Consider the following 4944-nt stretch of genomic DNA (forward strand, 5'->3'; position numbering starts at 1 on the left):
CGCGGCCTTTGTGTGGCGGCTTCGCTCTCCTACCCCTTCCCCTGCCTTTGTGCGCTCCGAGTCTGTTCTTTGTTGTGATTGTCGGAGGAGCCTGAGATCCGCGCTCGGGCTAGGATCTCCTAGACTAGAGGGAGCTCAAGTTCCCGGGCTGAAACTTTGCAGGCTATTTGAAATGTGCACACAATGCTGCGTGCGGGCCCGGCCGGGGGTGGCTTCCTCGGTGTCTTTGTTGGCTTCGCACTGGCTGCTATGGGGCTCTGTGCCAGTGGGAGACGCCGGATTAAAGAGCGTGGCTTTATTGAGTTGATAACGCTTCGCAGATACGTATCTCGGAGCTCGGTTACCCCTGGGCGCAGGCTAATCTGGTCCCAGGAGCCTCATGGCGGAGCTTTCACCGCCAGACCCAACCATCCCATTCACTAGCCACCCTCCCAACCCCCGGGTGATGCTAAATTTATCTCATCTGAGGCTTCCTTTGCGGTTCAGGAGATAACAGGTTCGGCGTGGGTCTGATTCCTCACCCAAGCTAATTGAACTGAGGGCCTTTCTCAGGGATCAGTTCAAAACCTTGAATACTAATACTCTCTGATGGTCCTGGGATCTTGACCGCCTACTTGTAACGCTTGTAGAGTTGGGGTAGGGGGAGAGCTAGTCTTATCTCTGAGTGTGGCAAACTGACTAGTTAGGAAAAATTCATTCTGAAAGCAGACTCCTTCTTGCCAGGTCTTGGATTAATTATTTCAAGAGGCTTTTGTTTTAAGGCAAGGTTTGGGCAGCATGTGTAAGAATGCCCTCCCCCACCCCCTTCCTCTTGCAAGTAGTATCTAATTTCCTGACAGTGAACCAAGCTATGTGATAGGCGGGCATTGCGGGAGAGGGGGCGGAAGACGGGGGTGAGGCCGAACTGTGTATCCCGGCATCTGGGAAAGATTCCCTCGGCTGGGAAGGAGGCATTTCCCAGAGTCTCTGGTCTTTCTTGGCCAGCCCTTCTCTTGACGTCATTCCCACTCCCAGCCCACTCACGGAGATGAAACATTCTGATGTCAGGGCTTGCATAGGTCGGCTGAGACAATGGGGAAGAGACTTCAGGAGAAGAACCGGGGGTGGGAGGGGTTGGGGGTTGTCAGGCACACTGGCCTTTCTTCGGAGCAGCCCTCTTTCAGAGAGGTTCTTAGGCCAGCAGAGGACATGCTGCTTTCTCTGTTCACTTCTTAGTGACTGAGAGATCCTGTTCTTTGACTCCAGTGAGGAAGCAATCCCTCTCCCCCACGTTTTGTGAAAAATCTCTGAATTCCCCTCTTTCCTGGGTTTGGTGTTCTGTCCAACTTTTAGAGGAAAACTTCACCATCCAAGCTAATGGACCATCTTTTGGCTATGAAGCTCTTCTCACCTACACCCCTATCCCATAAGAGTCCTAAGCTCAGTGACTCAATCCTGGGTTATCAGACAAGAGAAGATGATGGAGATGGACTGCTGAGGCCAAAGTGCCTGCCGAGTGCATACACAAACCCTCTACAATAGCTACTGTCACCCCTCTGCGAGCTCCCAGAATAGGAAACCAAATGAGGTTGTTTGGAACCCCAAAGACACCAGGATCCAACCTGTGAAAGAATGCATAGAGAGTCAAGGCAGATTGGTGGTTAGGTCCTCTTATAGCATCAAATAGTGTTGGGGGCAGGGAGGGATGGAGTTGTTCTTGTTGGGAGGAAGGCCTCATTGATATTGCGGACACAGTTTCTTGAAGGGAAGCCCTAAGACCCTTTTCCAGAATAGACTCAGTCCACCATGATGTCTTCAAGAAAATTTGATTTCCTTTGGCCCATCGAGCAAATATTTGAGTGGAGGGGTGGTGAAAACTTTCTAAGTCCTGCTGGAGACTAGAAGCAAGGGCTTATTGTTGGGTATAGCAAAGTTTAGTAGCTAATTATTTCATTGTTTTCAGCTTAATAAAAAAATCTTTCAGGATAAGAATTACTTCTTGTTTACCCACAATGTGTAGGTGATTGCGTAAATCAGGCCTTCAACAATACTTGTTCATTGACTGGTCATCCATTCAGCTGAGGGCAGGTTCTAGGCAATTTTCCCAAACATCAGTCTACTTACTTCAGAGTGTGAGTTTCTGCCAAGGGTGCCAGGTTTTGAGAAAATTAGGAGTTATTTATCTGTTAACTAGTTTTTGAGAACCAGCCAAACACTAGACTAGGCACTGGAAAATATCCAAATTGCTTTCCTCAGACCTCAGAGCATTCAGGTTGTTAAGGACTTTCATCTCTGATCTTAGGATTATAGTTGCACCTCCTCTGTGCTTCGTTTTGTATGGTGAAAACCTTTTTGTCTGGCCCTTGCTGGTTTGGCTCAGTGTTTAGAGTGTTGGCTCTCAGACTGAAGGATCTCGGGTTTGATTCCCAGTCAAGGGCACATACCTTGGTTGCAGGGAGGCAACCAATCAATGTTTCTCTCTGTCTCTCTCCCTCCCTTCCACTGTATCTCTCTTAAAAAAAAAAAATCAATGGGAAACATATCCTTGCATGAGGATTAACAAAAACAAAACAAAAAACAAAAACACCTTTGTGGCTTTCTTCTTCCCTAGAAGGTAAAACCATCTACTCATTTTTCCCTTGATTTTATCTTCAGTTTCTATCATGGTACTTGTCATATAATCAATGCTTAATGTATGTTTGAGTGAAGTTGATGCTAGGAACAACTGGGCAATGTAAGACAATTACTAAGTATTCAAGAGCCAGAACATGTGATAGAGCTGTGAGCACATAGAATTCTGGGAAGAGAGGGTCACTGGAATATCACAAAGACCAAGTTTGGTGGATTTTAGGAAGGCAGGGAGTTTCAGGCAGGTAAAGCTGATGAACAAAGGCATGGAGGCAGTGAGTACAAAGTTGGGCAAGAAGTAGTGAGGAGACAGGCCCACATGGGGTGGTGCTGGAGGACATTGGTGGGAAGGTTAAGAGGGGACCCAGTGCACACATGGTTAGGAGGAATTTAAGCCAGTCATGAGTTTGGGAAATACATCATAGAAACAGAGTAGGAGGATATGAGAGACATGTGGGCTAAATTAGAGGAGGGACTAGACATCAATTAGGCGACTGGATAGGGACTTGGAATAGAATTGGGCCTAACGTCTGTTTGGAATAGGGGCTTGGCAATAGAATTGGGCACAAAATATGAAAGAGGTTTGGAGGGAGGCTCATTATATGGTCACTGGATCGATCTAGGGGATGAAGAGAGGTATGAGAAGTACATCAAAGATGACTTCATCTTTCAAGCCAGACTTCTGCTGAACTGTAGCTCTGGTAATTATGATGCAGAATTCTGAAGTATATATTAATGGGTTCTGGCTCCTAACCAAAATGTCAGGAAAGTTCCTAAAACCCATGTTGAGGGCTCGCGTACAGAGGCCTTTGGAGCTAGGCCTTGTTAACTGTTGGAATATAGACAGTTCAATGATTGAGTCTTTTTGAAATTAAACTGGTAGCATGAGAATATGCCTGGGATGTAACAGGTATATGGTAAATTCTCGTTTGCTTGTCTCACCACATTCTGAAACAAGAATGTTATGCTTATCTTTTGGATCACTATGGTATTTTTGCCTGCAAGCATGAATAAACACTCAACCAGCTTATTGCGTATATCCTATCTTTCCCCGCCCCCCCCTTTTCCTTATGGTTAAACATTACAGGCAATGTACTGTCAGAACCAGTAGTCCCAAGATAGAGAATGGCTCCAGGACTGGCTAATCTAGCAACTCAACTGATAAAATCTTTCCTCCTCTTTGTTTCCCCTGCCACAGGCTTTATATTGAACTGCTCTCCAGCTATAACTTGGCTGCCACCAGGACAAGTGTTTTGAGCAGACAGGACCAAAAAAAAGAGAAAAGGCTTCCCTTTTTTAGCAGACATTTCTCTGTGTTTCATTGGCCAGAATCCTGTCACACACCTACCTCAACACAAAACCCTGGCAAGGGGAAGACGACTATCACAGTTGGTAGACCAACCAGGATACCCCTGAGGTCATGTGAGAAGGGAAGCAACTAGTGGCTAGCCAGTGCTTCCCGCGCTGAATGCGTAGGGCTGAGGACCTTGTTAATGTGTAGATTCTGATTCATTTCTCCTGGGGTGGGCCCAATACTCTGCATTTCAAGTAAGCTCCAGGGAATATCATTGCTACTACGAGACTGCACAGTGAGGCTTTGAGTAGAAACCGGGACAGTAGACAGTAAGAGTAAACTGCAACCCCCACCCCACTTTCTGGAACTCAGCCTTGGAATGAATAATTTCTATTCTGGTCCTATTGCAGCTTGTCTCCTGGAGCAGGTGGCTTCATAATGACAAATGACCTTTGGGGTTGCACTTTGCAATTTACAAAGCATATTTCTTTTTTTTAAATATATTTTTATTGATTTCAGAGAGGAGGGGAGAGGGAGAGAGAGATAGAAACATCAATGATGAGAGAGAATCATTGTTGAGCTGCCTCCTGCATGCCTCCCACTGGGGATCAAGCCTGCAACCCAGGCATATGTGCCCTTGACCGGAATCAAACCCACAACCCTTCAATCCACAGGCCGACGCTCTATCCACTGAGCCAAGCCAGCTAGGGCAACAAAGCATATTTCTTAATGCTGGTTCTCTATCCTTCAATCCGGCCGACGCTCTATCCACTGAGCCAAGCCAGCTAGGGCAACAAAGCATATTTCTTAATGCTGGTTCTCTATGTATTTTTTTTTTGTCCTCTCTGTATTTTCCTTGTTTTCACATAACAGACTGAAGCTTAGTGAAGTAACCTCATAAAAGGTCACATAGCTAGGAAGAGACGGAGTTTAGAGTCCAAATATACGTTTCCTCACCTAAGGTTCTTCATTTTGCTGCTGCACCATACGGGCTCTAACTGAAGGAAGTATTTCCATTTTTCTGCCCATTGCCTGAAATCTTG

At 46.2% G+C, this 4944-nt stretch overlaps 1 protein-coding gene across 3 annotated transcripts in view; it reads left to right on the top strand.

The window, feature by feature from the left end:
* The window catches only part of RNF122 (ring finger protein 122), a 13460-nt gene that overhangs the window by 337 nt on the left and 8179 nt on the right, over positions 1-4944 (top strand). The window lies entirely within an intron of this gene.

This window comes from Myotis brandtii, unplaced genomic scaffold (assembly GCF_000412655.1).
Source record: "Myotis brandtii unplaced genomic scaffold, ASM41265v1 scaffold185, whole genome shotgun sequence".
In the NCBI taxonomy this organism is placed as follows: Eukaryota; Metazoa; Chordata; class Mammalia; order Chiroptera; family Vespertilionidae; genus Myotis; species Myotis brandtii.